We start from the raw sequence: 12,570 nt of genomic DNA, 5'->3' as shown, positions 1-12,570 counted from the left end.
CTGGCCGCGCTGGCCCAGCCGTGGCCGTGCCGCGCCGCCCCGCTGGCTGCCTTGGCCGCCGTCCGCTTGCCGTGGTTGTGCGTGCCCTGGCCGCCGCCGCTCGGGCGCTAGGAAACCCTAGCGAACCCTGAGCAGGCCGGCCCAGCAGGCTTCTGTGGACCGGGCCATGGGGATCCAAGGCATAAAAAAAGTGGCGCTGGCACAGCGCGTAAATTTTGTGTTTTAGCTCCTGTAGTTTCCTGTTTTTACGCATAGTTTATTCCTGCTGTAATATTTCGCATAGAATCCCCTGGAACTGTCTGTTTTCGCTGAAATATGCGTATCTGGGCTTTAAAATGCCTCGGGAATTCATTTTTTGGGCTAGTTTTCACACACTAGATGCGCTTAACATGCTATCCTTTGTAACATGATATTATTGTATGATTTTACTGCTGTAGATTAATTGTTTAGCACTCTTAATCATTTAGTAAGTCATATAATAGCATGTTTTAAATATTGGAACGTCCTTTTTATTGAATAAGTTTATCAACATCGCATTTGTGCAAAAGATTACCTGCTGTAATCTCATGATTTTTGCATAAATTGCAGATGGCCGGAATTGTCCACAAGGAGTTTGCTGAGTTGGCCCAGACGGGGATGAACTACCTGTCATGGGCCTCGGACTGTGAGATTTTTCTCCAGGGCAGAACCCTCCTGAGGGCGATCGGTAAGGGGGCCCAGCTGGCCGCCACTGATCCCAAGTTCGAAACTGAGAATGCGCAGCCTCTGCACTTTCTCCGTCATCACCTGTCACCTACTCTGAAAGATGAGTATATGGCTGAGCGCAGTGCTTCTGGCCTTTGGACCGCTCTTAAGCAGCGGTTTGAGCGGCTGAAGTACACTGTGAAGCCACGTGCAGAGGCAGAGTGGATCTGTTTGAGGTTTGCAGACTTCAAGACGGTTGGGGAGTACAATTCGGCTCTGCACCGGATTTGTACGACTCTTCAGATGTGTGGTACTCAGATTACCGACACTCAGAAGATTGAGAAAACCCTATCCACTTTCCACCCTGACGCGGTCCTGTCCGCACGGAACTACCGCCAGGGCAATTACACGAGGTATTCAGAGTTGATTGCCGTCCTCCAGGTGGCAGAGGCGCAGGACGAGGTTCTGAAAAAGAACTTTGCCGCGCAACCACTTGCGGGAGTTCTTGCCAGGAGGTGAATGCTCTCAAAGTTTGCAAGCCTCAACAGAAGAAGAGGGGCCGCAAGGGCAAGAAGAAGGGCCCTCAGCCCTCCGCCCTGGCTAAGCAGCAAAAGCCGGGCAAGGAGGGGCAGAGGCCTCAGGACTGCTTTCGATGTGGCTCGGTGGAGCATTTCTCCCGCCAGTGTCGCGCACCACAGGAGGTCGTTGATGCATATAAGGCCCGGAAGGCGCGTGAGACGCACCTCGCCTTGGTTCAGGAGGGAGCACCATTGGCGCCCATGGCGGCACCCGTGATGATCTCTACGCCCCCTGCTGCGCCCATCGCGGCGACCCCCGTGGTGCCCATCGCGGCGGCTTTGGCTGTCTCTAGTGACGCCAACGTTGCCATGGAGGTTGACCACATGGTGGCCTCGGCGGTGCCGCAACTAGATGTTGATGCTGCCTCCAAGATGATTTTTAAGGAGGATCAGCTCACTAGTATGGAGATTGCGGCTGGGGTCAATGGCTTCTTCACCGAGTCTACTTAGCATACCCCTTTGGTTATCATGATTCCGTGATTTGATACAATAAATTCGAATAAATTCGATTTGGTTGCAAGCTCTATGAGAGCATAAACTTATTCTTTACTTTGGTGATTGGATGACATTTATTTCATTCGTTTATTCCATTATTTATACATGATAGCATGTTATGTTCTGAGATGTGTGCATTTATTTTTAATGTATTTTCTTCCTCATTACATTAATTAGATGTCATATTTTAGAACGCGTGTGGCGCCCGAATGGAGGAAACGTGCCTTGCCGATAGCGCCACCACTCATACCATTTTGCGAGAAACTAAGTACTTTGAGTCCATTAAAAAATCTCCGGGAAGTATTATGACAATCGCCGACTGCGGTTCTCACATAGTTGGCTCCGGACGAGCCACTATTATACTCCCTATGGGAACAACTTTGATCATTAATGATGCGTTGTTGTACCCAGAGTCGACTCGTACTCTTTTGAGCTTTAGAGACATCCGCGCTAATGGTTTCCATGCTGAGACCGATGATGAAAACGGCAAGGAGTGCCTACTCATCACAAAGCGAGATGCAGGTGGTAAAGATGTTATCGAAAGGCTTCCTTCATTTGACACAGGGCTATACTACACTAAGATAGTAGGACCGACCGTGTACACTACCCTCAAGACCGTATTTAGAAGCTCTGAACTCTTCTGCCTCTGGCACGATAGGTTAGGCCACCCCGGACTTAGGATGATGAGAAATATAATTAACAACTCGCATGGCCATAATGTTAACGTGAAGAACTTCCCGAATCCCGATGATTTCGTGTGCTCCGCATGCGCTAAGGGGAAGTTAGTCATTAGGCCATCGCCCCTCAAGGTGAGGGATGAAATCCCCGCATTCTTGGAACGTATCCAAGGGGACATATGCGGTCCAATTCAGCCCCTCACAGGGCCGTTTCGGTACTTCATGGTGCTCATTGATGCTTCCTCTAAATGGTCCAATGTTTGCCTGCTGTCAACACGGAACCATGCCTTTGCAAAATTGATCTCACAGATCATACAAATGAGGAATAATTTCCCGGATTATCGTATAAAGTCTATTCGAATGGACAACGCCGGAGAATATACTTCAAAGGCATTCGATGATTATTGCATGGCAATGGGGATCAAAGTTGAGCACTCGGTACCGCATGTTCATACACAAAATGGACTTGCCGAGGCATTGATTAAAAGAATTAAATTCATTGCCCGACCGCTCCTTCAGGGTTGTAATTTACCAACTACATGTTGGGGCCACGCAGTGTTACATGCGGCCAATCTCATCAACTTTAGACCGTCGGCCTACAACATCCACTCTCCTGTTCAGCCTGCGCAAGGGTCGGCACCGAAAATTTCCCACCTTCGTAGGTTCAGTTGCCAGGTATATGTACCAATACCACCACCTCAGTGATCGGCGATGGGCCCGCTCCGTAAGTCGGGGATATACGTTGGTTATGAGACTGTGTCCATAATCAGGTATCTGGACCCCATGACAGGTGACTGTCACACGGCTCGTTTTGCTGATTGCATTTTTGACGAGGATCTTTTCCCGACTTTAGGGGGAGAGAATCAACCCCTTGATGCTAAAAGTCGAGAAATCACGTGGCAAGCCACGGGAATCCACGCTCATGACCCGCGCACTGCTGAGACTGAGAGAGAAGTCCAAAAGATAGTAGATTTGCAGTCATTAGCAAATCAACCGCCTGACCACTTTAGTGACTTAAAGACTGTGACAAAATCGCATGTGCACGCGCGCAATACACCGGAAAGGGTTGAAATACCAAAGAAAAATTATGGTATACCCGCTCCCGTCCAAAGGCCTAAAAGGACGAGAGATCCGGCTTCTCAAATCCTAAGTACTCGGGGACGCTCGACGAAAAAGGATAAGAGAGATTTATTACAGCCTGTCGCCAAAGTACCCCAAAGTGAAACGGGGAGCCAATCGAGACCTGGCACAAGTACGAAAAATTCAATGCACAAAATTTCGGACTTAAACTTTCCCATAGGGGAAACACCCAGCGGAGATGTGAGCGCACACATCGGCGCAGGAAATCTAAAGGACCTTGCTCCCATAATGGGAAATTTGGTAGAGCAAGTGTTAGCGCCGGATGCGCTCCATGACGAAATGGCCATAAATTATATTTATACGGGGGAGTCCCTGAACCAAGCAACAGTGGTTGTCGACATTAACTTTGCTACGAAAATTGCCTCAATCATAGATCTTGACTCTGAGCCTAACACGCTCGCTGATTGCAAGAAAAGGTTGGATTGGAAAGATTGGCAGCAGGCAATTACTATCGAATTATTATCTCTCAACAAAAGGAAAGTGTTCGGACCAGTTTGTCGAACTCCTCCCCACATTCGCCCTGCTGTCCCTAGGTGGGTTTTTGTTCGAAAGAGAGATGAAAATAATAAGGTAGTACGGTACAAAGCAAGGCTCGTCGCTCAAGGGTTCACTCACCGACCAGGTGTCGATTTTGAGGAGACTTATTCCCCGGTCATGGATGGAGTTACCTTTAGATACTTGATCTCGATGGCAGTAAACATGGGCTTGAAAATGAAACTAATGGATGTTGTCATTGCTTACCTGTATGGTAACTTGGATTCGAACATATACATGAAGGTTCCAGAGGGTATCCCTGTTCCGAACCATGATAGAGCAAACAGGGGTCTATACAGTGTTCAACTTCAAAAGGCATTGTATGGACTTAGACAGTCTGGTAGAATGTGGTACAATCGCTTAAGTGATTTCCTTCATGAGAAGGGCTACACGAGCAATAAAGATTGCCCATGTGTTTTTATACGGCGATCCCAAGATGGATTCTGTATAATCTCGGTGTACATGGACGATTTAAACATAATCGGTATGCCTGAGGATATTGAGGAAGCGAGTTCCTACCTGATGTCGGAATTCGAGATGAAGGATTTGGGTAAAACCAAGTTCTGTCTAGGTCTGCAACTTGAACATTCCCCTGATGGGATTCTAGTGCACCAATCGGCCTACACCCAGAAGGTGTTGGAGAGATTTGGATTTGATAAGGCATATCCTTCTAAGACCCCGATGGTCGGAAGATCTTTACAGCCAGACAAGGACCCGTTCAGGCCAAAGGAAGAGGGGGGAGGAAACTCTGGGACCAGAGTTTCCTTACCTGAGTGCAGTTGGAGTACTCATGTATCTCGCAAACTGTACACGGCCAGACATTGCGTTCGCCGTCAGTTTGCTTGCGAGGTACAGTTCTGAACCTACCAAGAGGCATTGGAAAGGTGTCAAGGACGTCTTCTGTTACCTGCAAGGGACCAAAGATCTTGGCCTGTTTTATAAGAGGAATCAAGACCTATCTATTATAGGCTATGCCGATGCTGGGTACCTATCGGACCCGCATGATTGCAAATCGCAGACTGGATATGTTTTCCTTTGTGGTGGAACTGCGTTTTCCTGGAAATCGTCCAAGCAAACACTTGTGTCGACTTCCACGAACCACTCGGAAATCATGGCACTATTCGAAGTGTCAAAAGAGCGTGTATCGCTTCGGCGGATGATCGGCCACATTCAGCAGACATGTGGGCTGAACACCGTACAAACCCCTACCATTATCTATGAAGATAATGGTGCTTGTGTTGCACAAGTCCAGATGGGTTATGTGTAAGAGTAACCTCACAAAGCATATTAGTCCCAAGTTCTTCTATGCACATGAGCTGCACAGTTGAACGAGGTGAGAGTTTTGCATACTAAGTCATGTGTCAATCTTGCTGATATGTTCACTAAATCATTACCGGCATCAACCTTAGAGAGGTGTGTGCGTGGAATCGGTATGATGAGACTTAGAGAGATGCAAGGTTCAGGGGGAGAAACTTCACAAACTCGTCGCTAAAATCTCAATCCTGATGATCGAGTACTCAACTTGATGGTTGAGTGGATTGTACTCTTTTTCCCTTGAGTGAGTTTTCCTGATGTTTCTCACACGAGGTTTTTGACGAGGCAATTCGTGCAATACAACAACGTATACTATGTGCTCTTTCTCCATATTTTTCCCACTAGGTTTTTCGGATTTTTGAGGCATGGATATACAGATAATTACCCAAGGGGGAGTGTTGGGAAACCGGGGCCACCGAAGGGGTGGTGGCAGCCTCGTGCGTATCGCACGGGCTAGCCCCTCCTGTTTCCCCCACTTTACGTTAAGTGGGTACTTATCCCTTGACCCCCTAGTCCCTATATAAAGCAACGAGGAGCTTGTTGGGGAACATAGTAATTTCAAAAAATTTCCTACGCACACGCAAGTTCATGGTGATGCATAGCAACGAGAGGGGAGAGTATTGTCTACGTACCCTCGTAGACCTAAGCGGAAGCGTTGACGCAACATAGAGGAAGTAGTCGTACGTCTTCTCGATCCGACCGATCCAAGCACCGAAACTACGGCACCTCCGAGTTCTAGCACACGTTCAGCTCGATGACGATCCCTGGGCTTCGATCCAGCAAAGCGTCGGGGAGGAGTTCCGTCAGCACGACGGCGTGGTGACGATCTTGATGTTCTACCGTCGCAGGGCTTCGCCTAAGCACCGGTACGATATGACCGAGGTGGAATATGGTGGAGGGGGGCACCGCACACGGCTAAGGAACGATCACGAAGATCAACTTGTGTGTCTAGAGGTGCCCCCCGACCCCGTATATAAAGGAGCAAGGGGGGTGCGGCCGGCCAGGAGGAGGGCGCGCCAGGAGGAGTCCTACTCCCACCGGGAGTAGGATCCCCCCTTTCCTAGTTGGAATAGGATTCGGGAGGGGGAAACAAGAGAGAGAGAAGGAAGGGGGGCGCCGCCCCCCTCTCCTTGTCCTATTCGGACTAGGGGGGAGGGGCGCGCGGCCCAGCCCTGGCCACCTCTCCTCTATTCCACTAAAGCCCACTAAGGCCCATTTACCTCCCGGGGGGTTCCAGTAACCTCCCGATACTCCGGTAAAATCCCGATTTCACCTGGAACAATTCCGATATCCAAATATAGGCTTCCAATATATCAATCTTTATGTCTCGACCATTTCGAGACTCCTCGTCATGTCCGTGATCATATCCGGGACTCCGAACAAACTTCGGTACATCAAAATATATAAACTCATATTGAAACTGTCATCGTAACGTTAAGCGTGCGGACCCTACGGGTTTGAGAACAATGTAGACATGACCGAGACACGTCTCTGGTCAATAACCAATAGCGGAACCTGGATGCTCATATTGGCTCCTACATATTCTACGAAGATCTTTATCGGTCAGACCGCATAACAACATACGTTGTTCCCTTTGTCATCGGTATGTTACTTGCCCGAGATTCGATCGTCGGTATCTCAATACCTAGTTCAATCTCGTTATCGGCAAGTCTCTTTACTCGTTCCGTAATACATCATCTCGCAACTAACTCATTAGTTGCAATGCTTGCAAGGTTTATGTGATGTGCGTTACCGAGAGGGCCCAGAGATACCTCTTCGACAATCGGAGTGACAAATCCTAATCTCGAAATACGCCAACCCAGCAAGTACCTTCGGAGACACCTGTAGAGCACCTTTATAATCACCCAGTTACGTTGTGACTTTTGGTAGCACACAAAGTGTTCCTTCGGTAAACGGGAGTTGCATAATCTCATAGTCATAGGAACATGTATAAGTCATGAAGAAAGCAATAGCAACATACTAAACGATCAAGTGCTAAGCTAACGGAATGGGTCAAGTCAATCAGATCATTCACCTAATGATGTGATCCCGTTAATCAAATAACAACTCTTTGTCCATGGTTAGGAAACATAACCATCTTTGATTAAGAGCTAGTCAAGTAGAGGCATACTAGTGACACTCTGTTTGTCTATGTATTCACACATGTATTATGTTTCCGGTTAATACAATTCTAGCATGAATAATAAACATTTATCATGAAATAAGGAAATAAATAATAACTTTATTATTGCCTCTAGGGCATATTTCCTTCAGTCTCCCACTTGCACTAGAGTCAATAATCTAGATTACACAGTAATGATTCTAACACCCATGGAGCCTTGGTGCTGATCATGTTTTGCTCGTGGAAGAGGCTTAGTAACCGGGTCCGCTACATTCAAATCCGTATGTATCTTGCAAATCTCTATGTCTCCCACCTGGACTAGATCCCGGATGGAATTGAAGCGTCTCTTGATGTGCTTGGTTCTTGTGTGAAATCTGGATTCCTTTGCCAAGGCAATTGTACCAGTATTGTCACAAAAGATTTTCATTGGACCCGATGCACTAGGTATGACACCGAGATCGGATATGAACTCCTTCATCCAGACTCCTTCGTTTGCTGCTTCCGAAGAAGCTATGTACTCCGCTTCACATGTAGATCCCGCCACAACGCTTTGTTTAGAACTGCACCAACTGACAGCTCCACCGTTTAAAGTAAACACGTATCCGGTTTGCGATTTAGAATCGTCCGGATCAGTGTCAAAGCTTGCATCAACGTAACCATTTACGATGAGCTCTTTGTCACCTCCATATACGAGAAACATATCCTTAGTCCTTTTCAGGTATTTCAGGATGTTCTTGACCGCTGTCCAGTGATCCACTCCTGCATTACTTTGGTACCTCCCTGCTAGACTTATAGCAAGACACACATCAAGTCTGGTACACAGCATTGCATACATGATAGAGCCTATGGCTGAAGCATAGGGAACATCCTTCATTTTCTCTCTATCTTCTGCAGTGGTCGGACATTGAGTCTTACTCAACTTCACACCTTGTAACACAGGTAAGAATCCTTTCTTAGCCTGATCCATTTTGAACTTTTTCAAAACTTTGTCAAGGTATGCTTTGTGAAAGTCCAATTAAGCGTCTTGATCTATCTCTATAGATCTTAATGCCCAATATGTAAGCAGCTTCACCGAGGTCTTTCATTGAAAAACTCTTATTCAAGTATCCCTTTATGCTATCCAGAAATTCTATATCATTTCCGATTAGTAATATGTCATCCACATATAATATCAGAAATGCTACAGAGCTCCCACTCACTTTCTTGTAAATACAGGCTTCTCCAAAAGTCTATACAAACCCAAATGCTTTGATCACACTATCAAAGCGTTTATTCCAACTCCGAGAGGCTTGCACTAGTCCATAAATGGAACGCTGGAGCTTGCACACTTTGTTAGCTCCTTTTGGATCGACAAAACCTTCCGGCTGCATCATATACAACTCTTCTTCCAGAAATCCATTCAGGAATGCAATTTTAACATCCATTTGCCAAATTTCATAATTATAAAATGCGGCAATTGCTAACATGATTCGGACAGACTTAAGCATCGCTACGGGTGAGAAGGTCTCATCGTAGTCAATGCCTTGAACTTGTCGAAAACCTTTTGCGACAAGTCGAGCTTTGTAGACAGTAACATTACCGTCAGCGTCAGTCTTCTTCTTGAAGATCCATTTATTCTCAATTGCTTGCCGATCATCGGGCAAGTCAACCAAAGTCCATACTTTGTTCTCATACATGGATCCCATCTCAGATTTCATGGCTTCAAGCCATTTTTCGGAATCTGGGCTCACCATTGCTTCTTCATAGTTTGTAGGTTCATCATGATCTAGTAGCATGACTTCCAGAATAGGATTACCGTACCACTCTGGTGCGGATCTTACTCTGTTTGATCTACGAGGTTCAGTAGCAACTTGATCTGAAGTTCCATGATCATCATCATTAACTTCCTCACCAACTGGTGTAGGTGTCACAGAAACCGGTTTTTGTGATGTACTACTTTCCAATAAGGGAGCAGGTACAGTTACCTCATCAAGTTCTACTTTCCTCCCACTCACTTCTTTCGAGTGAAACTCCTTCTCTAGAAAGTTTTCGAATTTAGCAACAAAAGTCTTTCCTTCGGATCTGTGATAGAAGGTCTATCCAACAGTCTCCTTTGGATATCCTATGAAGACACATTTCTCCGATTTGGGTTCGAGCTTATCAGGTTGAAGTTTTTTCACATAAGCATTGCAGCCCCAAACTTTAAGAAACGACAACTTTGGTTTCTTGCCAAACCATAGTTCATAAGGCGTCGTCTCAACGGATTTCGATGGTGCCCTATTTAACGTGAATGCGGCCGTCTCTAAAGCATAACCCCAAAATGATAGCGGTAAATCTGTAAGAGACATCATAGATCGCACCATATCAAGTAAAGTACGATTACGACGTTCGGACACACCATTACGTTGTGGTGTTCCGGGTGGCGTGAGTTGCGAAACTATTCCGCATTGTTTCAAATGTACACCAAACTCGTAACTCAAATATTCTCCTCCACGATCAGATTGCAGAAACTTTATTTTCTTGTTACGAAGATTTTCAACTTCACTCTGAAATTCTTTGAACTTTTCAAATGTTTCAAACTTATGTTTCATTAAGTAGATATACCCATATCTGCTTAAGTCATCTGTGAAGGTGAGAAAATAACGATATCCGCCACGAGCCTCAACATTCATCGGACCACATACATCTGTATGTATGATTTCCAACAAATCTTTTGCTCTCTCCATAGTACCGGAGAACAATGTTTTTGTCATCTTGCCCATAAAGCACGGTTCGCAAGTACCAAGTGATTCATAATCAAGTGGTTCTAAAAGCCCATCAGTATGGAGTTTCTTCATGCGCTTTACACCGATATGACCCAAACGGCAGTGCCACAAATAAGTTGCACTATCATTATCAACTCTGCATCTTTTGGCTTCAACATTATGAGTATGTGTATCACTACTATCGAGATTTAATAAGAATAGACCACTCTTCAATGGTGCATGACCATAAAAGATATTACTCATATAAATAGAACAACCATTATTCTCTGATTTAAATGAATAACCGTCTCGCATCAAACAAGATCCAGATACAATGTTCATGCTCAACGCTGGCACCAAATAACAATTATTTAGGTCTAATACTAATCCCGAAGGTAGATGTAGAGGTAGCGTGCCGACCGCGATCACATCGACTTTGGAACCATTTCCCACGCGCATCGTCACCTCGTCCTTAGCCAATCTTCGCTTAATCCATAGTCCCTGTTTCGAGTTGCAAATATTAGCAACAGAACCAATATCAAATACCCAGGTGCTACTGCGAGCATTAGTAAGGTACACATCAATAACATGTATATCACATATACCTTTGTTCACCTTGCCATCCTTCTTATCCGCCAAATATTTGGGGCAGTTCCGCTTCCAGTGACCAGTCTGCTTGCAGTAGAAGTACTCAGTTTCAGGCTTAGGTCCAGATTTGGGTTTCTTCTCCTGAGCAGCAACTTGCTTACTGTTCTTCTTGAAGTTCCCCTTCTTCTTCCCTTTGCCCTTTTTCTTGAAACTAGTGGTCTTATTGACCATCAACACTTGATGCTCCTTCTTGATTTCTACCTCCGCAGCTTTTGAAGGAAATATGCCCTAGAGGCAATAATAAAGTTATTATTTATTTCCTTATTTCATGATAAATGTTTATTATTCATGCTAGAATTGTATTAACCGGAAACATAATCCATGTGTGAATACATAGACAAACAGAGTGTCACTAGAATGCCTCTACTTGACTAGCTCGTTAATCAAAGATGGTTATGTTTCCTAACCATGGACAAAGAGTTGTTATTTGATTAACGGGATCACATCATTAGGAGAATGATGTGATCTACATGACCCATTCCGTTAGCTTAGCACTTGATCGTTTAGTATGTTGCTATTGCTTTCTTCATGACTTATACATGTTCCTATGACTATAAGATTATGCAACTCCCGTTTACGGGAGGAACACTTTGTGTGCTACCAAACGTCACAACGTAACTGGGTGATTATAAAGGAGCTCTATTGGTGTCTCCGAAGGTACATGTTGGGTTGGCGTATTTCGAGATTAGGATTTGTCACTTCGATTGTCGGAGAGGTATCTCTGGGCCCACTCGGTAATGCACATCACTATAAGCCTTGCAAGAATTGCAACTAATGAGTTAGTTGCGGGATGATGTATTACAGAACGAGTAAAGAGACTTTCCGATAACGAGATTGAACTAGGTATTGAGATACCGACGATCGAATCTCGGGCAAGTAACATACCGATGACAAAGGGAACAACGTATGTTGTTATGCGGTCTGACCGATAAAGATCTTCGTAGAATATGTAGGAGTCAATATGAGCATCCAGGTTCCGCTATTGGTTATTGACCGGAGACGTGTCTCGGTCATGTCTACATTGTTCTCGAACCCGTAGGGTCCGCACGCTTAACGTTATGATGACAGTTATATTATGAGTTTATGAGTTTTGATGTACCGAAGGAGTTCGGAGTCCCAGATGAGATCGGAGACATGACGAGGAGTCTCGAAATGGTTGAGACGTAAAGATCGATATATTGGACGACTATATTCGGACATCGGAAACGTTCTGAGTGATTCGGGTATTTTTCGGAGTACCGGGGAGTTACGGGAATACGGGGGAAGAAGTATATGGGCCTTATTGGGCTTTAGGGGAGAGGGAGAGGCAGGCCGCGCGCCCCCCCCCCATTGATTAGTCCGAATTGGACTAGGGGGAGGGGCGGCGCCCCCTCCTTCCTTCTCTTCCCTCTTCCCCTTCCTTGTCTCCTACTCCTACTACTTGGAAGGACTCCTAGTTGGACTAGGAAAGTGGGAATCCTACTCCCGGTGGGAGTAGGACTCCCCTAGGGCGTTCCATAGAGAGGGCCGGCCCTCCCCTCCTCCACTCCTTTATATACGGGGGCAGGGGGCACCCCATAGACACACAAGTTGATCTTCGTGATCGTTCTCTTAGCCGTGTGCGGTGCCCCCCTCCACCATACTCCTCGATAATATTGTAGCGATGCTTAGGCGAA

General features: G+C 45.9%; 1 pseudogene; it reads left to right on the top strand.

Annotated features, from left to right (window-relative positions):
• The first annotated feature begins 588 nt into the window (after positions 1-588).
• On the top strand, positions 589-1,790 carry LOC147982309 (uncharacterized; annotated as a pseudogene).
• Positions 1,791-12,570: the final 10,780 nt, after the last annotated feature.

This window comes from Triticum urartu, chromosome 3A (assembly GCF_056163025.1).
Source record: "Triticum urartu cultivar PI428250 chromosome 3A, HENAU_Tu73, whole genome shotgun sequence".
Lineage (NCBI taxonomy): Eukaryota > Viridiplantae > Streptophyta > Magnoliopsida > Poales > Poaceae > Triticum > Triticum urartu.
This window is presented reverse-complemented; position numbering and strand designations above follow the sequence as displayed.